Below are 27,259 nucleotides of genomic sequence, written 5' to 3'. Positions count from 1 at the left end.
CTTTTTGATTGCCTCCTTATATTCCTAGGTACATACTGAGATTTAAAAGGGTTTTTGGCCATTCAGAAAATCTTTTTAAACCTACACAACTCTGTTTACATGAAAGCTAATGAAGAATCCATATTGTTTACAATGAGCAACATGGCAGCAGTGAGAGAATGTCCACCATTATAGGAAGTGCATGTGTAAATATTCACCATGAAGTACAATCGTTTCATGTCATAACATGTTTTTTTTTGAAGTTGGAGGTTTCCCTGAAACATTTTCTCAATAGTCAAGCCATTATGCATTCATTCTTAAGGTCAACTAGTATTTCAATGGCCTTATCTTACAATCCTAGCAGACTTTTTAAAAGCTAGTCACATATTACTTGCATTTGATATTTTTCAGCTTGGTATTTCTCTCTTGCATGATTCTTGTTTTCTTTCAGTATACCCAAAATTTTCAATACAACTTTGAAAAAATAAATACTCTAAGCATTCCACTCTTAGAACTCCCACATTATATAACATGACTCTGTAACCACTGGAAGAACCTTTGTGTATGTTGGTCTTTTCATAGATGTACAGAAGCCTTCCAAATCTGAATTTCCATAACTTTTCTACTTTGCTAACTGACTAGCAAGTCTCTCAGAGCATATGGATTTAGAGCATAGAGATTTAAAATGAGGAGTGGTAGAACAGAAAGAGACCAAGTGGGCTAAAGGAAAGAATGGGGGGACTTCTTTCAAAGACTGCTTCAAGCAGTAATACAGATGTTTCAACTGAGTCCCATTGATGATTTCAGGAGTTGATATGGTTTAGACAAACTTTCAAAAATGCTGTGTAGGGAAGTGGAAAAGATAACTGGAGGAGTTACCTTTACTAAATTTATAGAGGAATCTCTTTTTGGTTCAGCAAGTGGGTGATGATATGGAAAGAATAACAAGGTGGGGTAGAAATGCTCAAACCTCTTTCATTTTCACCTCATTGGAAGAAGCACAGCTGCAGAGAGGCTAGGCAAGCAAGTGTGAGGAGGAGAGAAAACACTAATCAGTATTGAAGAGCTGTTCTTTGTCCATCCCAAAGTGAAGTGAATCAGTAGGTGCACTTGGCCATACAGACTGCTGGGATTCTTGAAGATCTCATCCATGTTATTCTGTCAGGCACACTCTGTTGGCATTTGCTGGAAGGGATGAGGGACAAATGGCTTTCCCCAAAGTTAGGAAAGTATTTGTTATCCTACCTAATGAAGTTTCAGACCAGTATGGATTTGAGTACTTTTGCTGTGTATTGCATGATATTGACTGGGATGCTGCTGAGGCAGTTCCCAAGACTTATGCTCTTTGCTGGCTCAGGGATAAGCTGTAGACCTTGAGATTTTGGAGAACAGCATGTGGCTGCTGCCTCAAGACCCATGGAGATGTGGGGGTCCTTCTGATCCTTAGCCCTCTACAGCTTTGTTCTTTGTGGAGAACTCTCCCTTCATTTAGCTTCTCAGGTGGTGAAAACACAACAGTATGGTACCCACCTTGTGTAATATTCCTACTGTCCCATGTGGGACTGTGACCTCTTGATGCAGAGTCAGGAGTGGTAAGGGTAATCAGGAAAGAAGGGTGTTTAGGAACATGGTCTCCTAAGTCTGGGAAATAGCCTATCAGTGTTTTTTTCTGTACTATTTCTATTTAAATGACCGATTGTTTTCTGTTCCTCGTACTAGAGAACAACCAAGCAATCTCTTTGCAAAAGGGAGCTGTCATAGTTGTGATAAATGTTTGAAGTGCTGTGCAGAATCATAGAGGGCAGAGGGAGAGGACATCTTGTGGGCCTGGCATAAGAGCATCTTGCAGGCTTCAGGCCATCCAGCTGCCCAGGTCAAGATAAAAAGGAGATGGATCATTCAGTATGAGCGCCTACCATCCAAAGTACTGCCTATGGGACATAAAGACGAAATGATTTATGCGGCCTTAGGGAGTTTCTTTGCAACTGAAAGGCAGCTGGCTAATTTGGGGAACCGTCTAACTGCCTTTTGGCTGACTAATTCAGGGGAGATGAGTCTGGACTTAAATCACTGAAAAATGTTTTTTCATATTGATAGCCTGGAGATAACCTCATACCTTAATAGTCAGCTGTGATCTTGTTTTTAATCTCTAGCAAGTAGTTTAGAAAATAAAGCTTGGCTCTTTTCTTTTCATTTTTCCCTAATAAAATATTTAGAAACTGAAATAATGGTTAATTAAAAAGGCAATGAAAAACAGAATGGCAGTCCTTGGAGTTCAGCTTTTAAGAATCCTTTTCCCCACAAGACCAACAACAATATCCAAGGAAGGGAAGGTTAATTATATTGAGCACCATTAGCTATATTCCAGTTGTGCAGAGTTAAACTAAAAGAAATTGCCCTACCTGAGTGGCAATGCTTCAAATGTGAGAATGGTTGCACTCCAGTACTCATGTCACATGAACACCATGTATTAATCTGAAAATATGAAAGATTTTTTCCTTCTGTAGGTAAATTAGTTGAGGCATTGAAGTCTTAGCTGAGGTGTCCACGACTACAAATAACTGGGTGTGTAGTCCAAGTTCCCTGATGTGCTCTCTATAGATAAAGTTTTCTTTGTCTGGGTATCTGTTCCTGAGGTTGGGCCTGATGCAAAATTCATTCATTTATGTCAACCTGTCCTTGCCCAGGAGGGAGAAGGGGGCCTGGGAGCCTTTACAAGTCTCCAATGACCATGGGATATCAGCTGGCTGCATATGACATTGTTCTCAATCACCTCCATTCCTTTGCTTTCCATGGGCAAGAAGGAGACTTGGAAGAGATTGAGAGCAGTGCCACTAATACGCTGTGGGGTACATCTATACTTCATGTAAATATTTCCTTATCTCTCTTATTTTTCATCTGCAAGTAAAAAGCAGTTTTTCAGCTGTGCATTTTGCCAATTTTGCCAGTAGAAGTAAAAAACCAAAAATGGCAGGTTTTTTCCTTCTTCTATAAAAGCTAGCCTTCCACTTATTGTCCAGTGAAGATGTATACTGCAGAATGCCACCAAAAATCAGCTTTGCACATGAAAACAAGGTGTCACAATATTTCTGAAGATTAAATGCAAACATTATTCCATTTAGCCTTAGCTTTAGGCTTCAAGGTGTCACACCAACCTGTTGAAGCACAGTCCTATTTCTCGTTATGTTTCTGCAGTTTTTTTAATATGGAGAAAATTTAGAAAGTACAATAACAACATATATCAATGCTCTAGAAAAGAGCGTAATCAGAATAGCTTATTGATTTCACAAAAATGCCAGTATACTATAGGTTTTAGGTCTCTTTTTTACTTAGTTTTGTTTTTTTGTACAGTGCATCTCAGTAACTTGGAACATTTTTATTTTAACTTCTCAATTACTTCTGCAGAGATGATGATATACAAGTATTAACAACAGAACTTTCAAATGTATCTAATCCAGATGGATTTCACTAATAAAGAAGTACATAATACTAGTTCAATGCGATTTTTTCCCTTTTAGTATGTGTGCATTTATGGTGTATTGCATTAATAAATAACCACTCAACAAATGTGCTTTGTTCTCCATAAACAAAAAAAAAAGGACCCTGAGTTAATCCAATTAAAAGAGCAAGTGAATTAACTTAAATTGTTACAGCAGAAATGGCAAAAATATAAATTGTTTATTCCATTGTCAAGCTATTCTTTTGTTAAAATCTTAATTTTTGCTTCTCAAATGCAATGAATAACACAGCAATTTAAAATTTTGTTTGTCATTTCTGTTCATTAAATGAACAAATATATAAATCTTCTAATGGTGTGACATGCCAATAGAGGGGTGTCCAGGATTTTTTCAGATTCTGGGGTTAGTTGCACTGAACTCAAGAGATCATCATTTGTCAAGTAGAGCTAAGCCGTTCTACACATATGATGGATGCTGGACAACACTAAACAATTAACACCAGACAACCTATAAATAAAACAAAGCTAAAAAGTATAGTAAAGCTAGAAGTATAACAGAACTAAAATATACATATATTCATATATTAAAGCTCTACAGTTAAGCCACAGGTGAACAGTACAATGACCATTCTCGTATGTATGGTACAATGACCGTTCTTGCCCTTTCCTTGTCCTTATGGGCCACCCCTCTGGTATAGTTTTCCCCAGACTGTTCTCACCACGCTCGAGCTGTGCCAAGATGATTCAGGTTCTCCCTGGCAGCTGGCATCACGGGTGTCCCCACTGACGAGAGGGTTGTCGGGTTCACAGGCCAGCTGATGGTGAGTCCGAGGCCACACAGAGGTATGTGGTTTACTTTCTTTTATCCTTCTCGGGATGAGAAGTTGAACAATGCCGGACCACAGTTACAGAATAGAATGGATGGCTTCAGTCTACAACAGTATGCATGCCAACGGAAAATAGTACAGATGTTCAACAGACAACAGTGCAGATGTTCAACAGATAACCCAGTGCAAAATTTCACAGTACCGGGATGCTTATGGTGTAAGTTTGCTGACTAGGTTTGCTCAGCACTTGTCAGGTCATTGCAGGGCTACAGCAACCCCACAGTGTGATGACTCCAGCTGTGATGCACCTGGGGTTGCTAAACTCTTGGGGAGCACCGCTGAGCAAACCCCTCTTCTATGGGCTGCACTGTCCTGAGTCCCATGCTTGCCTGTATGGCGCCTGTCAAATGGCCAGTAAATAGATAGCAAAGTTCAGTGAAGCAGATAAAGATAAGTCTAATAAAAAAGATATCAGACTACCATGTCATTCAATGAAAAGTATTAGAAAGATAAAACATCAAGTATAGAACATGAAATGTGAAGATGAGCAATAAGGACAAACAATAAAGTGGTTGAAAAGAGTCTCTGTGTATGTTGCAGGCTTGGAGGAAACTCTTATGAAACAGAAGAGGAAAAATATTTTACACAGAGGATGCCGGTTCCCATTTAGCCCCCTCGGTGTGTGCCCATACACCCTCACTGAGTGAAGATGTTCCCTTTTAACAGTGTCTGCCTAGTCTTTCCATTCTGAGATAGAATTCCAGACCAGTTAAATTAGTCTATTTCTTACAATACTATGATTTAGATAGCTGATTTTAAGAAAACAGGATACCAAATAACAATATGCTGATAACTGGCCTGGCTTTATTCTGCAGACTGTGCACCAGGAATAGAAAAGTGATTAGAGGAAATGGCTTAATGTCCTAATGTGGCTGCAAAGCTGAAAGAACTTTTTTGAACAAATAGATTTTTTTCACAGATGCCCTTTTCCCAGCAGCTTGTCATTCAGGTTCAGTATTTTTATAGCTGCTATTTGAATTATACAATGGTTCTGAAGCATCTGATCAGCCTTATGCCTTCCCTAGCTAGTGTTTTTGGAGGGTCTAGCATCCTGGAATCAGTCATATTTGTGCAGCTATGACAGAACTTCATGGATAACATACAACGTAGGGCTACAGCAGCCGAGGAAAGCAAAAGACTTCAAGATGTGTTTTTACATCTTTCTTGGTCTCAGAACAGAGAGATGCTCATCAGCTTCCACCATGTGGATAAAGATGGAGCTCTTAGGCATGGAGCACCAAGAGAGTCTTTATCTAAAGTGAGAATAGAGAAAGACTGTTTGATTAGGGATGTAGGTAGATGTGTCAGAAACAGGGTTTTTTACCTCAGAGAGCTGGTGATTAATGCACAAATAAGTGGGTGAAGTTCCCTAGAATTCCCCAGAAAATGGGCCTGATCACTTTCTGTCTTTAAAACCTACGAGTCTATGCACCTCCCATTCAACTGCAAGCTGAACAAACTACTATCTTTTCAAACTCAGACAAATACTAGCCCTGAAACAAGGATTCACATGAAAAAAGTTCCTGGGAAAGCACTGGCTGTGTGTTTACAGTGTCCAAAAAAGAATCTAAGCACATCATTCTCTCATTCCATGTCTTTCGGGTTAAAACCTGGCTATTAAAATAAAATGAGAGTTTTGCCATTGATTTCAATAGGGTAGGATTTCAACCCCTGTTTTTGCCTTATGAAATGTATGGATCAAATGTTCTTTTTATGCTGGTAGACACTCAATCCATCTCTATCACAAGCATTTTTTATCCATAGCACTTTCTATTCTGTTCAGGAAACACCCATACTCTTGAGCAAGATTTTTAGCTGCTTCTCTCAAGGAGACAGCATGAGCAACTGAGCTGCAAAAGCATTTCATCTTTGTGCTTCCCTAATTCTGGGATATTACAGAGAATAGCTCAGTGCCTAATGTGAATTAGACCACTCAGGAGCTCCTCCATATTTTCTAGCTCTCCAAAAAGAGCCCTCCCTTTACTGAATGCAGAGTCTAGGGTTCAAAGTATAAAACTGATCTACTCATAGACAAATCATGTAAACTATTATTTGCTAACTATTCAGGAAGATAGCCAGTTAGACTCACAGCCAAATGAAGATTAGCTACTTTCCAAACCATGTAAACACATAAAAACATTTAAATGCAGGGTTTTTTTTAGAATATCTAGATTTGTAAGGAATTAAAAGAAGAGGAACCAAAGATATCAAAGAACTCTGGAAAACCAAATTCTTGATTTCACCTGTAAGAACCTGAAAACCTTTAAAAACATGGCTCATCTTGAAGTAGGAGCATTTTTTTTTAGATCAGGAAACTCAAATACTTCGTTGTGTTGCGTCCTAAAGGGCTGTCCAAGCAAAGAGTTGACCTGTTTATGACTATTTTTCTTATGTTGTAGAAATCAGTTTGTAATGAAGTAAAGAAAAGGAATGTATTTGGCTAGCTGGAAACTAGGTTTTGTCAAACAAATTAATTCTCTGACTGATGAAAGTTCCTGAGCCGATGTAATAGATTTCTATAGAGCATTTGTATTGCATCCCACATACAGATTTAAAAACAAAAGAATGTCAGTAGAGCCCAAATTTACTAAATCAAGTACTAATAATTGACAGATCTCATGAAGCAATTTTCCATGTGGAAACATAACCAAAAATGAGAGTTTCTGACATACGATTTTACAAAATTCACAATAGACTTGACATTATTTCATTACTGTTCTATCAATGATCTAAAAGCAAGTATACACTGATAACACTTGTGTACAGATCAATGGTTATTTGCAGGGTCGTTGGGGACTATGACAATCTAGATTGCTCAGCAATCTGTTTCAGTTCAAACAAAATATATTTCAAGAGATAAAACAAAAAGTTACATACCTGTGAGCAAGAAATGAGGCCTACACATACAAACCATGGAAGCACACCTCAGAAATCAGCACTTCTGGAAATGATTTCTGAGTACCGTGAACAACTATTGAATATAAGTTGCTGGTGCTGTTTTAAAGAAAGGTTGTGTATGAGACTGGACTATGCAAAGAAAAGAAGAATAAACTAGACAATACCAATCAGTTTACTTCAGAATAGTTTATGGGTGATACTGGAATAACATGTGAAGGTTTGGTGTCTGCATGTTAGAGAACGTTCTGGACATCACGGTGGTTGCTAGAAGAACCACAAAACTTATTTGAAGACTGGAAAAAAATGTCTAGAGATCTTTCAATTAGCTTAGAATAGCTAAAAGAAGATCGAGAAGTGATTTGGTTTGAGTACCAAAATATCTTCAAAGAGAAACAAACTGAGTAATTAGAACAAACACTGAAGTTCCAGATAGATACATTCAAATGGAAAAAAGGTAGCAATTTTAAAATCAAAAGGAATGGAGAAATTAACTATTGGAAAATCTAGGAAGAAAGATGGTGCATTTTTCATATACTCAGATCAAGATGCGATACCTTCCTACAAGAATGCTTTAACCTAATAAAAAATTTTTAGACAAATATACCGAGCTCAGTGCACCAGATAACTGGATGAAATCCAGAAAGCAAGGTTAGACACTCACAGTGGTCCTGTCTGTCTTTAATTCTGTATTAGAACAATCTCTTTCATCTGTGAAGTGTTGTAGTTTTATGGTGAAACAGATACTGGCACTTCAGCCCCTAATGCCCTCCTGAAAGCTGTTTTAACAACATCACAAGTACACATTCCCAAATTAGCTGCCAGTTTCTGTATTCCTCAGAAGCTGAGCAGAGGACAAAGATTTCCAAATGACAAGACAGAACTGTAAGAATATGTCAGTGTATATAAGCCACATATCTGTGCTTGCACAAAGTATTTGCTTTCCGTATTTATGAAACCCTGATCCACTGGTGCTTGTGAAGTATGCCAGAAATCCCAAACTGACAACACAGGGAACAGAATAAGAAATATATAATAGCAGGCCATAGAAGAAATCCTAGTGGGCCAAGCTAGTCACTGAAAGGCACTTTGTGGGAGAAAATCAGTTTTCCAAAATATAAATGGGAAATCAATTCTGCCAGTGGAAGAAAGAAGAGCTGTTTTTTGTGGGTTTTTTTCCCCCCTTGCTTAGCATAACTCTGGGTGGTCTTAGTAACATTAGCCATACAGGCTCTGTATAAAGTACAAGGGGGAAAAAAAGGACAAATTTTTCTGTTGTGTGTGTGTCACAGTATATCTCTACAGCTGCCGATTGTCAATATGTTCTGTTTAACAGACTGTCAACCTAAACACATGAGCTTTCTTCAAAATAGAGACTGCTAAATTTTAAGGTCTCAGAGGAAATGATAAAAACTATTTAAAGAAGTACCTAAAATCTAACTCTCTTGATAAGCTGTTTGAGTCATTTATGTCTGGGCCATGATTGTGACAGTACTTACTAGACAGTTAAACAAAACTCACGTAAGTACTGACTTTTGAGTCAAAGATATAGGTATTTATGGGAGTTCAGCTTTGTAGTGGAATAGGGAGATTAATTTCCTTGTGAGAATTGTTAATTAATTTCAGATGACTGAATTTGTATGCACAATCTAGGCTTCAATTCTACTTCTGGTCCCACCAGAAATCAGGAATAGAAAAGGTGCACAAAGCTGAAGGATAGTAAAAACAAACAAAACAAAACAATCCCAGGACATTTTTTAATGTAAATAAGGTTCAATTTCAGTCGGCAGCACTGTTAGCTGGGTAACTCTTCACTTCATCTCTCTTTTCTTTTTTTTTCCACCTGAAAACATTATCATTATCATAATTATGTGTACTGAAATCTGATAAAATCAGGAACTGGATAGTTAGATTTTTCTCAAAGGAACACAGCTTTAACTGAGCAGTACTAAGTGACAAAGAAATCTTTTAAAATCTTGCATTCTGGTAGTTGTGAAAGACATCTTGAGAACACCTCCTACAGCTATATGTACTTATATCTTGAAAGATTTTTGCATGAATCATTCCAAGATATTTTTGCCTGTGTTATATATTTTTATTTTCTCATTCTTCGGTTAACAGAATTTTGGTAGGAAATGGAGATTCATTGGGAAAGAAAGTAAACACTTTGCAACCCAAACTGGTTATTTACAGCCAAAGAATTTCTCTGTCCTGTATGAGATACCAGTTTGAGTTTTCGACCTGATCAGTTACAACAAGAACTTGAACCAAAGTCTCTCACATCATAGGTAAGTAATACAACCACCAAAGCACTTGCTATTCTAGACTGAAGGAGGAATGGCTTTATGTAGCTAAAGGAAACATAAAACAAGTAGAAAACACAGCTATGCAATGTAACCTGTTAATCACAAAAGTGTTTCAGTGAGTGCAAGAATGAGTGATAGTTGGATCAATTTCCCATACAGGTAATTCTTTTCAAAGCAAGAAACCTGTCAAACTACTGATCTAAAAATAAACGAGGTTTCCAAATGAACAGCAATATGAAGGATTCTAAAGAGAAGTGGAGTAACTTCAAAGATATGTCAAAGGTGAGCCATTGCTAAAAAACAAAGGAAATAAACAGATCTATAATGGTTACCATTTAGATACACAAGAGAAAAACAAGTCTGAAGTGCACGTCTCATTAACTCTGTCTAAAATCCAGATGAGAAGGCAATAGAGACATTATCTTTCACAAATAAATTAATGTGGTTTCTGTAATTATTTAGTTATTATTCATACAAAGGAGGACACAAGAATGTGAACATAGAGAAACAGAAGCACTCCATTCCAGGAGTATGATATTCCAAACAAAATAACCTAAGTATTAGCAATAACCAGAAGGTATCACTGTACCTAAAGTGACTACCGCTTAAACAATCCAGCACAGCTTGCTCAGTAAACTGCACTGATATGAATAAAATTGAAAAGTATTTTAATGTCATCTAATGGGACGATAGTTCCAGGTGACTAAGTCATAGACTGCTGATATGGACAAAAGGAACCCAGCACACCTTTGGTAATATTAATAATAACAATGATAATGATGATAAACACTTTTTGAAGGAAACAAGAAAGCTGCATCGGTTCAGGATCCGTTCCCTTCAACAGCATTGTTCCACTGAACTTATCCAAACCATTCTGATTTTTGTTCATTTTTGGTAGTATTTATATATTTGAGTACTCTATTTATTTGCAGCTGTAAATAGCCCAATATGTGTCCTTGTGACCAGCTGTACTTGCAATCATTTCTTTTGGTTCCATGGCTGTATATGCGCATTCTGGAAAATCTACCTGTGATGTGAGTTGTTAACTCATTCATATGCCTAACTTGCAGCCCATTGTCATGATCATGCTTTTAAAGCTTCTGTGTAAGTGGCAGACTTCTGAAAATCAAGCCATAAAACGATCCAATTTAAGTCAACCTAGTCTAAAATAAGTACGTTGGAGAAAAGCTAAATTAAATGACTATCAGAGAGAGGGCGAAAAAAATCTTACAAATTCAAGCAGTGAAGAATAATTCCAAGAAGCAAGCTCAATCCCATGAAAAGCATTGAAATACCTTATCTATCTTTTTCTTATTTCATTTGGGCTTCAGAAGTCATCTGGTCAATGAGATTTGACAACATCCTCTTGGGAGAAAACCATACACTTGTTTTTTTCAAAATCAATTTTCAGTCTATCAGGAAAAGAAACATGCAAGCCTATTTTAGTTAGAGTGGATTTTTATTTTACAAGTTCTTTCTTGAGTTCTGTTAATATTTTCACATGTTTAAAATAACAGTCATCAATGCTTTTTTAGTATCCTTGCTGAGGACAAATTCAGTGTTCTCTCACCTTTGAGAATGGAATAGAATCCAAATTACAGGGTTTGAGTCTCGACTTTGATTTCTTAATTTTCAATATCTGATTATTTGGAGGGTTAGAGGCTTGAGTCAGCAAAGACAGAGGTCAGGTGTAAACTGAGATATGCATATAGGTAAGGTTACCAAAACCAAAACCAATGATGAATGCGATAAAGAGATATTTCTTAGTTCATCTCTTAGTCTGAAATTTCTCAGAAAATCTGCAGGAAATATGGCTGCTGTAAAAGACCAAAAGAGTTCTGATTCTCATTTTCTTCTTGAGACCTGTATTATCAAAATTGCCATTACTATTAGTCAAATCCATATTAAACAATATCAGAGTGAGTTTCATTAGCAACACTTTGTATGTTCTTAAAGCTACATCCCCTTCCACATGCTGTATGAAGTTTACCTGAAACAATCACTGAATAAGTTCATAAACACTCCACCGGCTCCTAACTCGCTCAGCACTATGTCTTCTTTCTAATCAGAGAGATGGGGTTCATTTGACTAAAAGTAGAAAGCTACATCTCAAGTACTCAGCCAAAGCTGTATGTATACTCAACATAGTCTAGGCCACAATTCATCCCTTCTTAAAGTAGGTATCTAAAAGAAGTTTGATGGACTGTATCTTGAAGAGCCACTTCTTCCCATTGACTATAAAAGCATCCTACAGTGACTTATTCAGAAGTATATGGTTGCGAAGGATGTACCTAAAATTATCATAATTTTAATAATCATAGGTTCATAGAAATTTTGATTGGAAGCTATCTATTGAGGTCACTTAGTCAAATATCCTGCTCAGATCAGGCCCATTGCCAAGATTAGATCAGATCAGCTATATCCTTTTCTAGTGCGCCTTGAAAACCTCCAAGGATGGAGATCCCTCACCCCTTCTGCATAACTTGTTCTACTGCTGCACTACACTGCTAGTAAAAATGTTTTTCTGATGTCCGCTCTGAACCTACCAAGTCACAATATGTGGCTGTTGCCCCTTGCTAAATCACTGCCATTTTGCCATGAATTAGTTATAGCTTTTAGCTTTTATGATAAAAATGATTCTAATCTTTATGTATGCAGTTATTCTTCCAAAGATATTTCCAATATGAGTGATACAGTGCTGTCTTCCTGAATGTTACCAAGAAAGAGCTCTTTTTTTTTCAGACAAGTGTTTTGAAGTGACTGGCAATCTTTAAACCTGTGTAATTCAGTTATGAAATCTACACCAAGCGTCATTTTTTTAAGCTTAATGGGCCAGATCCTTCAAAGACTGCACTGAACAAGCATGTAGTTTGACAGGATCTTCATTCGGAAAATATTGCTCCTTTCTGCTCACAAGCAAACAGTCTACTTTTTCATTTCTTATTGCTCTATTACAATTTTCCAGTGGTACAGAAGTTAACAACAGCTAGTAATAATATATAGTAAATGTTTTAGTATGGAGGTGTATATCGTAGGCAAGTAACACAGGTATCACTTTTGACTGGTATGAGAAGGTAAACATTTTGAAAGCCATTAGTTATTCTACCTTGAAGTCATAAATCTATGCATTAGGGTTTTTACTGTGTGAAAGGGAGAAGAATTACTGGCTCCAGTGATAGATACTTTCTACCTTTCACTCATTCACAACGAGATAGAGCATTAGCTTTCCAGCCAAATAGCAAGTGTTTGCTATAAATGCTTAATTATAGTAGCAATTTGTAGGCAGGTCTGTATGATACTTCCATTGATCTCTTTTTCTTCAGATTGCATGAATTACTACTGAATGCCTGCTTCAAATGTTTTTTTAATATAAAAGTATGGGACAAGGAGAAAAACAACAATTGCATATATTTCAGATATTGGAGAAAGCAAATATAGATGACAGTCCTATCAGAATATAAACAATTTAAAAATCTCTGATCTAAATGGTGAAGGACAAAATGGGAAATAAAGCAAAAGATATCTGAGGAAATCATTCATAAAAACTCATGCTAATTATGTGTTGCTTTTTCCGGCTCCTATAGCAATGACCTCCAGGATCCCAGATTCATTAACTTACTGTTGTCCATTATCGTAAGTTGAACCTGGGGTTTGTCTAATTCATGCACTTTTAACTTTAGCTTGCAGTCACTGGTGACCTTAGCTTGACCTAAAGTTTAAATAAATTCACAGTGAAGTCTAAAACTAAGTCTAAAGAATGATTAGAATCAAGAAAAATGATTCAAATAGTTAAATGGGAAAAATAACCTGAGTGACACACTAATTAATTGTGCGAAGTACATTGTGTCAGATATATGACTAGGTTACTGATATATGGCTTTTACAATTCTATTGTTACTACAGATTTTGATGACATTTGTCAATAAGAATTACAATATCTTGGACAATGACATTTCATTTTCAGTCTAATATGGCATCTATGTTTTTAATTTGCTTCCTGATTGTGCTAAATTACATTTATTTATCTTATCGTATTTATCAAATAGCTTACTAAATACCACTACCAACACCAACAAAAGAGTTAAAATTTTATTTGAAGCCTATAAATGCCAGGAAATGTATCATTAGTAGCCTATCTCAACCATAATGCTATGGCCTGGTATCTCATGACCAAATAAAATTGGCCTGTGACACAATATATGAAAAACCTTCCTTCCTTTTATTTTCCTTTTGTTTCTCTAAACAGAAGTTATGAATTTAGTCACCTTTGTGGAAATATTTTATTTCCTTTTGTTTCCAAAAAATAAAGTCCTATCTGATGTTCTTTCTGTGTGTGTAGGTATAAAGGTGTACTTGGGTAAATAATCCAAAACAACAATAAAAGATATCTGTGTTATAATGTTATTAAAGTTCTTTTATTATTTTTACCCTATTATATATATTTCTTACTTTCATTATCTATTTACTTACATTTATTAAATATTAGAATAAGTTTATATTATATATTATTTTATTGAAAATAAATACATTTATTTATCTATTGTTTAAATGATTATATATGTATTTAAATTAATATATTAATTATTCAAAACAATAATAAACCAGCAAAATATAGGCATAAATATTCTATTTGAAAGGAACAATATTACCAGCAGAGATGGAGAGTAGATATCTTGGCTCTGTCAATCCACTGGACTAGCCAAAACACTAGAGCCAGAAGAAGAGAGGAAGAAGCATGTGCCAAATTGGCACATACTGCTTCTCCACTTGAGCAAATGAGAAGTAACATGCAGAATGTGGATCCAGGAATACCTTCCAGAATAGCTCTCTCTTTTCACCTCTGCTCCAGCTGCACAGCTGTGCTCTATCTCTTTTTCAAGTGGAATCATAGGTGTTAATGTAATATTTTTCCCATAGCAAGAACTTTTACTTCTGTTCAGTAATTAGGGAACATAGATTATAGCTGCATTCAGATTAATTATTTACATTCTAATTTATTGATAACATGACCTTTTCTACATTATAGAACAACATGGCATATGAAATAAACCATGTCAGGAAGAATTCAAAATTCTTCTTTCTCTGTTTTTCTAGTCACTTGCAGTGGCATCTTTTTCTTATCCATTTCCTTACATACTGGTTACCTCCCTTCTTAATTAGTGCGATAGTAGTATACTCAATCTAAATGTTTAAATTTGTTCTTGTCTGTTCTCAGGCTCTTTTCCTACTACTGACTAGAATCAGTTTTCAGATAGCTATAGAATTAAAGGGGTTTTATTCCCTTAAATTATCTGGGAGAGAAAGGGGTCAGGTTCTTATCAGTCCCTCTTCCAGGGTGCTGCTACAGCTCATACATTTGTCTTTTTAATGCTATCTTTATCATATTCAGAATCAAAAGTTGCAGTCCAGAGGACTGAACTCTTACCATCCCATCCTTTACTGGTTCGTCTTCTCCCTTTTCCTCTGAATAATCTAGGAATATGTGCTGTAAGAAAGAAATGACACATTAAAAAAAACATCTATGATCAGTGATCACACTGTGCTGCAGTAGAGAATGCAAGCAAACAGGGCTACACAAGTAATTAATGGCTCCCATTTAGCTGATCTGTTAATGAAAATAAAAATCTGTGTATCACAGGACATTTCTGTGTTTGCACATTTAAAAGTCTGTGGCTGCAGCCATCTATATTTCAACATTTTGTTTCAGTCGAAAATGCCCACAGAAGTTAAGCTAAGATTTGGAGAACTAGTGGATGGTATTTGGAATGAAAGATACTTTAAAGCAGGGTGTCATTAGACCATTAAAAAGCATCCGATGAAGGTAAGAGGAACAAGGTTTTCTCAAAGGAAGTATGACAACTATGATCTGCCTAGGGGCCAGTATGAACAGTGTGTCTCCTGACTCTGTCATTTGGTGCTGTGCTAAGAGCAGAGCAGCAGGAGAGCCACTGCTGCTGGAGGACTCTCTGCTACATTCAGTTTTAAGGGGTGAAGGAGTAAAGACTAAACGATCAAAATGGGCGGCACCTCACAAACAGTTTTTCAAAAGTCTTTCTTCTGTTGGCTTTTACTTCATGATAACGAGTTCTGAGACTTTTCCCCCCATGGATTCTTAAAATATAGTGTATGTATGTTTGTGGGGTGATTCATAAAACAAAAGTTATCCTGAAAGTAACACAGCCAGCATGTCTTAGTGGCAAACAGTTGCCGAGGCAACTCCTGTGGCACTTGTTTATGTGAAGAAGGAGAGAGATATAGATTAAAGGATCTAAACTCAGTATACCATAATTTACTAGTCGTCAGCCCAAGCTGATAATGAACAAAATTAAATTCTGTTCTCAGGCTGCTTTGCTGTGTCAGGAGATCAGGCTAATGTATACTAGCTAAAGAGAAGATGAAAGCAAAACTAGTTAAAGCCACTTGTATATGCAAGTGTATATAATCACAGATGCACAACAAATCCATGCATTTCTCCTGACCTGCAACTACCTGTTGACTTGACAGCTAGAGCTGAGTTTCAAGTCAGTATTTTACATGCATTTTGAATAGAAAGTACAGAAAACAGAAATATTAAAAAACCTACTTATTTAAATACAAACTCTCCTGGTGTTCCTTAATTTACGGGCAGAACATCTATTTTAAAATTTGCATTAGTAATTCAGGTTTCAGAAGTCATTACCTGTAAGCATGCAGAAATAAATGTGAAAGTATTCTTTCTAACTAGCTATTAGCTGAAAGTTATAAATGAGTAAGTAACATCTTCCATAGATCTTATTCTTAGGGGTACATATTTTGAACAGGAAGAATACTTCTAAATTCTTTGCTAATGCAACAGTATTTTGTAAGCATAAAACAATGACATGACAAAATAATGCAGTTACTGTGCAATTGCTGTGGATGCTTTATAAAGAATGTATGATATGTCAAGTATACCTGTCACCATTATATATTTTCTTTTAAATTAGCTTTTCAAAATGACGTAACAGAATATTATTGAACTAAAGAAATCCAGGGAAAGTAATATTGAAATATTATGTTGCTGATAAATTGCTTGGTAGTACCTAAAATATTGTATATGTTGGGTATACAACATCTGTGTATGGTGTGTTGAAAGTAAATCATGCTTGCCTTTATTGCCTCCGGAAGCCGTCTTAGGAAATGAAATATGTAAATGATTATTTGGGAAGATGACAATCTACTTAGTGCACTTTGAAAATGGCACATTTCTATGACAAGTTTATCTAAGAACTATAAAGAAAAAGGCACATATTCAAATACACAACTGGAACATCTACCTCTAGCAATATAACAAAGGCCAATTCCACTCAGCTTTCCACATCAAGCAGTATAGAAGATACGAGCAGAATACTGGCAGCTGCTTCTGTCTTCATGTGTGACTTTTGTGGATAGTGTCATACCCACAGAAAAACACAGGTACTTACTGTTCGTAGTCAGTCAGGTATAGGTGGGGAACACGGAAAGGAGAACTGTGTTATCTATTACCTTTAAGTTACAGTAATGCAAGGCAACAGTATTTCAATGGTGGAGAATAGGAATACAAGAAATGGGAAGGATTCTTTTATGACAGAGCTACTGACTGCTGCCTGAAGTAAGTTTGTATCATGAAATATCTGTTTTAATAAATATTTACTCATGGGCCTTAATCTTACAAACAAGTGTTCATGTTTTTCACATGTATAGTCACTGGCTTTCTTCCAAAGAATAATGCAAATGGGTGTAAAAGTACTGGACTGAAATCAGATCATATGTACAGACAGCTAATGGTTTTCCAGTATAGTACTGCTAATTAATATTTCTTTATTATTTTGCTTTTCTCTTCCTTTTACCAGTGGCCAAAATTAAATTCAAAACATAAAGTACTATCAGGGTAAACTGTGAGATATATTTTCTCTTTGCCAATTAAAAAGGTATTCTTTGAAGAATATAATTAACAAGTCTTGTATACTGGGTGATGTTACAGTGTTCTTATCAACTACTTTGGAAAGTCGAGAGAAGTAGAAATATCTTCCCTTTGCTGCATACCTGTGGTGAAAACTCTTCCTAAATGCTAGAATTAATTGTAGATTGGCCCTCATTTGCATTTTATATTGAGGCATTAGGAAAGTTTTATCCTGAAATTACCATACAGATAAAAGAAGGGTTAGAGAGTGAGGCAAAGAAGATCAAGATATTGTAATTATTATTCAGTAGCCCACTGATAATCACCATAGTCAATTTTAGGTTAGCAGGAGCTATGTTGCCAAAATGAAAGAAGAAAACAGTACACAGAATAACATATAACATTTGTACAACCCTCTTTTGCTGTTCAGGAATGGATCAATGGACAAGCAGAAAGGTAGGAATTTCGAGCTAGCACATCAGATTTTATCTTCATTAAATAGATATGAAAGTTGCAATCATATAATGATTTCTGACAACTTCCACGGGAGGAGCTGAAAATCTGACTGATGTCCTTATGAGGTAGTTGTTCTCGGTTGTTTTGTGTTTTCTCTATAATGTAACCTCATGTTACAACTAAAACAACATTCAGAATGTTTTCCTCTGTTCTTCTAATAATAAAGAAAAGTAAAAAGATGCTTGCATCTTCTTAAACCTAATCATAGACAAAAGTTGAAAAGCCACAATCTATATACTAACTTACAAAGCTTTAACTAGTATTTATACTGTATACAGTGAGCTGACTACTCCCAAGCTTTATACAGCTCTCCAAATTGTAAATGCAGCTCCTACATAAATTCTCACCACACACCTGCTATGTGAGAGAAGAAGTAAGCCAGAGCGTCTGCAACCCATGGATGTCCAGGCAAGCAATAGTAGCTAGCTCCCATCCAAGGCTGGCAAGACATGCTTTCGTGGGGCAAGAAGACAAGGAAGAAAGTAAAAGAACAGCTACTGTTTTGGTGTTCCGAGTTTTTCTCAGCGCTTGTGTTATCTGTAGAATAATTTGACAAAATACTTTAGCCTTATTCTTAGCTGTATACTGCTTTATTATTGTGGCAACACAACATAATATGCAACCACATTAAAGTTCTTGTTATGTTTTGTTTGAAATTGAGATGATAATGACTAATCTTATTAACAAACAAAAAAAATCCAAACTACTGGAAATGTATTTGTGTGGTTGCAATATGCTGTTTGATATGCTTGTAATAATATTTACAGTAAGCACATCAGTGAATCTAAGTTAATCACCTCTTTAAAATCCTTAACACTTCATTGTTGTTCTCCTAGCTATTAGACTGAGAAAAGCAGGAGACAGCATTCTAAATTAGTAATGAAAGCCAGTCCCTCTGTCACTCTTCATCTAATTTTTTTCCTTAGCTATCTCCTGGGTAAGTTAAAAGTGTGTAGAAATAAGCATTTGATAGATTTTTCTTCCATTAATTTACTTTTTACTTTTGCAAAGTGCTTTTTGACCACATTCGCAAAAGTCTGCAGCAACAAATTCCACAGTTTAGGAGTATGTTGCATGAAAAATAACTGCTTGTGTTTGTTTTATAGCTTCTATTCGATAATTTCCTTTAAATTTTAGATAAATTGATGATTTTTATTTAAAAAAACAAACTTACAACTACTCAAAAACAGCATGAGCCTTTTACTCACTACGTAGCATCACATACTTCTCTCAGGCATGACATGATATCCATCCTTAGTGACAGCAACATGACATTCCCCATACATTCTCCCTCTTTACATGTCATCACTACTGTGAAAAATGAATGCTTGATGAGGAGAGAAGAGAAAGGGCTGAAAAATAGATGAGTCACATTGCAGAAGCTTCTTGACAAACTCTTGGAGGGGTGCTCTGTCAAACCTCATGATATTATCTGTAAGAGTAGCCACTGTGTTGGCAGACCAGGAGGGGAAATAAAAGGTCAAATCCATGAAAGTGATGGAGGATTATTGTTTTACTGTCTGCTTGTATCCTTCACTGGTATGGTGGATCCATCTGCTACACCTTAACTAATGATTAAGACTCTAACTCTTTCAGGGACTATTCTGTTCTGTATTGTTGATTGTTTTGCTTGGTGTTTGTTCAGCATCAAACCAAATGAGGACCTTTATCACTGATCATACAAATACTTACAAGGGAAGAGATCTGTGGAACACAAATGACTGCTTTATCAAAGAAAGTTTCCAGATGTTAAGTCAAGTAACATCTATGCAAGGACAGAGATTGAAAGAAAAAAAAACTAAAAAACTTTTCAAGGACTGGGGTGGAGATGATTCTGAGAACTAATCATTGTGAGAGAGACAATTAATTTATTAAAAATTTCAATAACAATTTATCTCCAACCATTTACCAGCTGTCCAACGAACCCCCAGCTTTCAGGGTCCCGGTTCCTCAGCCCTATTATGAGAGTATTAGAACCTTTAGCTTTCACTGAACAGTGTCTGAAAGTTTTAAAAGTCTTTAATAATGTGATAGTAATTCTGCCAAAGAACTGGAGGTATGTTTGGAACTCATTTTCATTTCATCATCAACTGTTTTTGTCACAAGATGAAGAAAAAGATGCAATTAAACAGAGAATAACTTGCTAGTTTGCTTTGGAGAAATGCTGTTCCATTGCATGCATCTCAGTGTGGAGGAAAACATTTCATCATGTTCTTCCTTTTCTGAAGAACTGCTGCAATTCCATTTTGAAATAGCTTGCTAAGATATCTGATACAAGCTAAGAAAATAAGGATCCTGGTATTGTTCAGTGTCTGTGTAAACTCTTTCACCATTTAAGCCTGTTCTATTTGCCTGCCCATTCTTCTCCTTCTGACCAATATAACCATTAGCTAGGAGAAATAATATGTAAGAGAGTACATTAGAGCAAAACTCTTTAGGAGTATTTCTCTCTCTCATAGACTTGCATTTATTTAGATAGATTTATTTTTTATTGCTCACAGAATAGTTAGTCACATTTTAACAGTTATTCAAAAGTAGCACAATATTCCTGTCTATATAACATAGCAACTATAAAAAAGGCAAATTTTTCAGTAAGTGTATTCAACAGATTCTTCAAAGATTTTTCTCATTGAATGTTGCCAAAGGCAAAATGTGATCTAATGGCAAAATAGATTACTGAAACATCAGAAAGCTATAAATACCCAGTTATGCTGTCAAACATCAACTGCTTCATGACAAACAGACTTGAAACTAATCAAGTGCTGATATAGTTACAAGGATGCTGAAGTGCTATCCCAAGAAAGAAACTAGTAAAGAAATATCAATTCTAGGATTATTGTAGTTATTTCTTATCTTGTAACAGGTGTTTTACAATGACTTTTCAGACCCAGGAAAGCAAGAACATCCCTAGTTTTATTAGATGTGTTTCTTTTGCTGTGTTCTTGCACCATACTTTCAGAGGTCTCACTGAAAACTTGCCAATTTATTGAAAGAAGCATTCTTGAAGCAAGCATTTAAATTCAGAGTCACATGAAAGAGAATGAGCCATTTATAGAACCATAGGGAAGGAGAGCTTAAAGAAACAAGAAGATGAACAATTTTTGAAAATGAACTTGACTGCTATGATCCTGGTCTTAATGCTACCTTTGTGGACGTAAATAATATTGGAGATGTCAGTGAGGAAAAAGAAGTCTTAGGGTATTTGAGGAATAAGGGGGTGGATCTAGAAGATTGTGCTGGCCAGCTAGTGAGTTTAATATATGTGAAACTGAGAAGAGATTTACTAGTTATTGACTTTCATTTTTAAAAGTCTATATGGAATGATTCTCTTTGGGTTGTTACACAAACTTTCCAAAGACAGCAAGCACTCTTCAGAAAATTCAGAGGAGGCTACACTGAAAGAGAGCAGAGAGTTAGATAAGGAAGAAACACAAGCTGGAACTGAAGAGCCTCACAGTTCGAGGAATTATCCCAAAAAACAGACAGAAGCCTCATCATTTGCGTTTCCTGGTCATCTGTGAATCTTCAACAGAAACAGCTTAGAAGCTACTGTAGAAGCTGCAGTATGACAGCATGTACAGAGCTTACACCACTGGCTGAGAAATTCATTTCTGTGACAGAGATCTTGGTTGGTTGGCTGTGTTTTCGGTATGGACAGATTTTGCAAGACAAATATTCTGTTCTTCCTTATGGGTGAAATCGAGCAGGAGCACCACTTCTGCAAGTTAGAAGTGTGTACAGGTGGTGATAAATCTAGATGTTTCCCTAAGGGTATCCAGTTTTCTACATAATGAGACTGTTGTTCAGGTATTTGTGAAAATGCCAGTTGAATTGGGAAGTAGTTAAACCACTTTCCCAAGAGCCCAGATCGTCCATCTGTCTGCCCAGGAAAACATGTGGGTATGGTTACAGTTGCCAGTATTGTCCAGTTATCCATATGTCACCACAGTGTTTATGGGGTCATTCCACTCTGCTGGGAATCCACATACCTTGACACAAGTTTATAGCTGTATCAGTTGAATGCTTGCTTTGGAGCTACTTTTCAAATTGGACTTAGGTCAGAGTAATTTAGAGCCTTTTTTTCCCACTGATTTGTGCTATATTTGGTTGGCTCCAAATTGAATTAGCCACAGGAGTGTTTGTTTGCTCATAGCTTGCATAAAGAAAAAAGAAAGAAAAAAAGAAGAAAGAAAAAAGAAAAAAAGAAAAAAGAGAAAAGAAAAAAGAAAAAAAAAGTGAAGTTTTCCCTGAATTCAGCTGTGTGGTTTTATGCACTGAGCACTCAAAGAAGCACTGACCAAGACTTTTGTCCTGGTATTTGTTTTTTTCAGCAAGTAGCTATTGCATGAATAGCAGGGGGTAACAGTCTCACAGGAGTCTCAAAACTGTGGGGAAGACCAAAAATAACCATTAAAAGCTTTTCAGAAATCACAGGAATAAAATGGAATAGTGGGCTCCTAAAAAGAGTACCTGCCTCTTTTTGTTGGCATTCATTCTTTCCAAAATAGGTTACCATTTTGTTTGCTTGCCTGTTTTCCCAGCAGGATTAAAGCCTAAAAAATACCATGATGATTACAGAGTTATAACTGTAAACAAAACACAACAATTCCTTTCTCAAAGACAACATATTTAGGCTACTTTAGATGAGTTAAGGATTCTCCCTGTAACAGGAGTAATAATCCTGCAGCTTTATTGTGAGAAGAGGATGAAGCTTAATATCTGTTGCAGAGTAATCAAGTCTATATGAAAGGAGGGAAAAGAGAGGATCAAGGTAAGAAATATTAAACAGAGGTTTGCTATCTTTTGCTCACTATTACATAAGATGGAAAAATAGGGGAGAAGAGAAGAAACTGGTTTTATCGTTCAAAGAACATGTTAGATACCTCAGATAGAACAGATTATACAGTGACCCACATCTTGAGAACTGCTTGCATTTCTGGTCTCTGTGTTTCACAGATGATATTATGGAAGTACGGAGAAGGTACGGGAAAGTATAAAAAGAGCATTACTGTGATCAATGGGATGGAGCAGCTACCTTACAAAGAGAGGCTAAAAAGGTCTCAGTTTGCAGAGAAGGCTGGGAGGGGCTATGTCTCAGGTTTATAGAATCGTGATAAAGTGAATGAAGAAAGGTTATTCACCAAATCCCACAACACTTTGGAGCTTTCAGAGAAAGAAGATTAATCTAAAAACCAGCTTCCCAGGCACGTCCTAAAAATCCTCAGTCAGTTTATCAATCTCAGAGACTTATTAGTGGGTATGTGGCATAAGGAGATTTCAATCAGAGAGGGAACTCCAGCTCATCCCAGTTGTCTACCCTGACTGATGGGAGGCTCTTCCATGGGGCTTGGCAAACACTGGGATCAGTGGCACCCATAAAGAAGAGGTCTACATAGAAAGCTCTTGCATTTTCTCACTTCTGACAGATTCCATAAGAGCAGTGCAATCCTCTGCCAAGTGACAGGTGATGTGTTTCCCAGCATCTCTCTTCCTTTCCAGGTGTGGCAGTGCATGCAGTGTTCCTTCTCCTGAACGTTGTAGATGAGTGACCAGATCTGGCGCTCCTCCTAGTTCTCCCATTGACTGCAGAGGGATGATTTGCTAGGACGGGCAACCAAGTGTCTCTCGAGATCTCAGACCTCCTGTTTCAGCTGCTGTATTGATGCATCTTTCTGCCAGATGGCCTCTTGTGTAGTTGTGGCAGAAGCAGCTCATTGGCCCTTTCCCTGTGTTTCATCACTTTTCAGCCAAGGGAAAGACATACCTCTCCTCCTGCCAGATGAGCCCAAACTTCCCCAAGGCCACTAAAAATTCCACATCTTCCAACAGGCTGTTATTGAAGTGCCCAGTCCAGCCCCAACCGTTGAGAACTGACAGCTACCATCATGAACACCAAATGATGTTTATGCAGGGGTCAGCCCAATGTTGAAGAAGTGGGTCTGCAAGATGTGACTGTCCCATTAAGTAGATGTGATCCAACTGGGAGTGGCTCAGCCTGAGCTCTTCCACCCAGACACATGTGAAGGAAATGCTGTCCAAGGAGGTAACATACAACAAGTCTTTCAGGGATGGATAGTCTGCAGTCTCCCAGAGGAAGTATGCCAGTAGGGGAGGTGGGTACAAATTCAAGCAGAGGTGAGGAAGTTAGCAACCTGACTGAGAAAGAAAGTACTGCACTGAGCAGCAGAGCAGGACCAAATGAAGAAAAAGAGAGAGGAAAAGAGAACTGGTGCACACAGATAGAGGGAGGATGACGAAGAGACTGGAAGGGGATTTGTACAAAGGTGGGTGAAAGGAAAACATTCCCCAAAAGGGGAGGGAACTTTCTTTGTCCCTTTTTTCTTATGTAAGCAAGCAGGAGGAGAGGAAAAGGTTGAGGCAGGGGAGAATACAGTGGCAGTTTTTGGGGTTGTACAGCAGCGGGTTGGAGGGGTAGTGTGTTAGTCTTCTGCTGTCCATAAAAAATGATTTTTGCCATCAATGTGCCCTGCCTGCACATGGTCTCTGGCAGTGGCTGGGCTTGCCATGTCCTGAGCTGGGCTGAGCTGGGCTGACCAGGTGCCTTGTGGTCGAGTGCCCATTGCCCAGCCTGTCTGAGCTGCAGCTTGGTGAGTGCCTCCAAGTGACAGCCCCAGGCAGCCCTGGCCCTGCAAACACCCCCTCAGGGACACAGAGGGGGGCTGCTGTGGGATGCCATGAGGCAGTTTTCATGCCTTAGCTGGGAACAGTGAGAAGGAAGTAGGCTGGGATAAAGATACATAAAAACAGCCCCAGGCAGATGCCAAAACTGATGAAGAAGAGACACCTGCCATGAGTCTCATAGTCTTCCTAATGAAGACCTCAGGTTGCTGATAACTCATTGCAATGGTGCCCCATTCTTCTTGAGGAAGGCTGAAACTGTCACGTATAGGACCCTGAGGGACACTGGAGGGGTAAGCATAACACCAGAGAAACGGGGTAGATATTAGGCAGGTTTTTTAAGTAACAATTTTACCTGCATTATTATTATTGAAGCTTTTCTGTATTTGATAATTTGGACTATTAGAATGCTAAAACATTATTTGGACTGTCTATAAATTCTTGGCTCTATATAAATGATGTGTTCCTCTTTGCTCATATCAAGGTTTGGGGTGTTACACTGCCCCTCCTCCCAAAGTCCTTCTGTGAAAAGCATGTAGGGGAGAGTCAGGTGCTATCTCTCAGCAAAGTGTGGGTCATGTGCATTGAAGCGATGTAAGTTGCAGCTGCAGACCCTGGAGTCTTTGGATACTGCTGAAGGTACTATGGTTCAGTCCAAGTGTTCAAGGCTGTGGAGGTAACTATAGAAATAATAATGGTGGCTGTAGTCTTGACGGAGGAAGGTTCCAGCAGAGGTGTTTGATTCTTCGTTTTGGCCCTGGGAAAGGTGGTACAGGGGAACAGCCTCTGCAGGAGCTGCAGCTACTGCTGCTACTGTGCTTAGTGAGGACTGCATAAGACTCAGAGAAAGTGGTGAACCACTCCTCTCCCTGCTGGCCATTACTAGCAGTTGTGGGTTCTGGAGAGTATGTGGGCATGAACTACTTAAAGTAGTAAGGCTGACATGCCCTCCATAAATAGCTATCCCCTGTACAGTGGGAATGTTGTGACATCTGGAGACAGAGTATGGGCTAGAAAGACCAGTGTTTGAGCTAGTACAGCATTTCTTATGATTTTGCTCCTCTTCATCATTTCTATAAATTTCATCAGTGCAGCTCACAATGAGGGCTAGAAGTGACACCCTTTACCATCTGCTATGATGACCTCAAAACACAAATTGTCATTAGCTGTTGTCTAACGGGCCCAGGAAATTCCCTGATGAAAGAAATGTATAAAAGCTGATGAATCCGGAAAAAATGCCTTGAAAGTACGAAGTCTACATTTCCTTTGGTATAGCTGCTTTCAAAAGCATATGCAAATATTTCTTGGAACATAGAAATTACTGAAAACATTTAGCTGAAGCTTGGCAGTTAAATGTACTTACTACAAATTTAAATATATGATGTTCTAACACTATATTTAAGCTGTCATGTTCATGTAGTTTATGTACTAAAATCAGGCCTCTGGCTTGTCAGCCATTTCCATGAGGATTAATCCACAACAGGTGACCTCCTTGATTTTGCAAGGTAAAAGTTTTAAAGCTCGTAAGTGGGGACCTTGAATACTCTTTAGGAGGTTTGCTGGTGTTTTATTTATTTAATTAATTAATAAATGTGCCCTTCGTTTCTCTTCAGGCAAATTACCGGTGAAATAGCTATTGGATGGATAGTGGCGACTGTTAGGTCTGTTCCTTAATAAAATGGTTGCCACATGCTTTTGAGGACAACTTTAAAACTGAATGAATTGACCATATACATAAATTACATACATACATAAATCATACAGATATATATTTATATCCATATATATCCATATATACATAGAAAAAGAGAGAAACATAGAACATATCACTTTTCTTCTGGAAAATTTAATTGATTCTCTTTTTTATAGATAGTTAAATTGTTAGCATTTTACTCCCAATAATCATCCATAATCAGTGGTAAGGAGAATGCTACCTCCTTTTCATTAACCCATGCATATTGTAGCAGCAGAGCTATAAAAGATGAAGCAAAGTCCTTGAACGAGAGCATTTTGGTTAATTACAAAATATACAAGTTAACTGAGAGTTTAGCGTGCAGACACCAAGCAAAGTTCATATTAAAAATGTTATAGTGCTACTTACACCCATGAATTTCACCATTTCACCAGTTCTGGGTTCTTTTGTTCGATTTCTTCAGCAAAAGGTTTTGTACATGTGATTTTTAGCTCTGTGAAGAGCTAAATATTCTAGAAGCTGATGAAAGTCCCTGCGAGTTGGGACAGGTGATTGGCCTGAGGGAGAACTGTACAGGAGATATAAAATAAACAGTGATGATTTATGAGTAAGAACAAAGGATAATTCAGACATGCATTGAAAAGGAATTAGAATTGAGCCACCCAAATCTAGTGGATGGAAGAGTAATTTTACAGCTAATAGGAGAAGACACTTCCCTAACCCTACCTGCCTCAGACATAAGTACTCCACAGAAGGTACAGGTGATTTCACGGTTTAAGAATACAGACTCATCTATCTCGGAAAGCTGCTCATCCAAAATTAACTTTAAAAAACGATGTTAAGCATTTTGCAGCAAATGCTGTTTGCATAGAATTGTTTCGATAATATCGGAACAGGTTATTCTTGATGTTTCATGGTTTCCATAGGTTATAATATTTTCCCCAGTTGATTTCCCCATTATTTTTACTGCCTATTGTATAATTTCAT

At 37.3% G+C, this 27,259-nt stretch overlaps 1 long non-coding RNA gene across 1 annotated transcript; it reads right to left on the bottom strand.

Moving 5' to 3' along the window:
* Positions 1-3,340: 3,340 nt before the first annotated feature.
* On the bottom strand, positions 3,341-26,732 carry LOC112980970 (uncharacterized). Its single transcript, XR_010390730.1, has 4 exons — positions 26,681-26,732; positions 14,950-15,009; positions 10,820-10,936; positions 3,341-4,663 (listed from the first exon to the last, which is right to left on the bottom strand). It is a non-coding gene; the product is annotated as an uncharacterized LOC112980970 (long non-coding RNA).
* Positions 26,733-27,259: the final 527 nt, after the last annotated feature.

Source organism: Dromaius novaehollandiae, chromosome 1 (assembly GCF_036370855.1).
Source record: "Dromaius novaehollandiae isolate bDroNov1 chromosome 1, bDroNov1.hap1, whole genome shotgun sequence".
NCBI lineage: Eukaryota > Metazoa > Chordata > Aves > Casuariiformes > Dromaiidae > Dromaius > Dromaius novaehollandiae.
The sequence above is the reverse complement of the archived record's forward strand: the minus strand, read 5'-3'. Positions and strand labels throughout refer to the sequence as shown.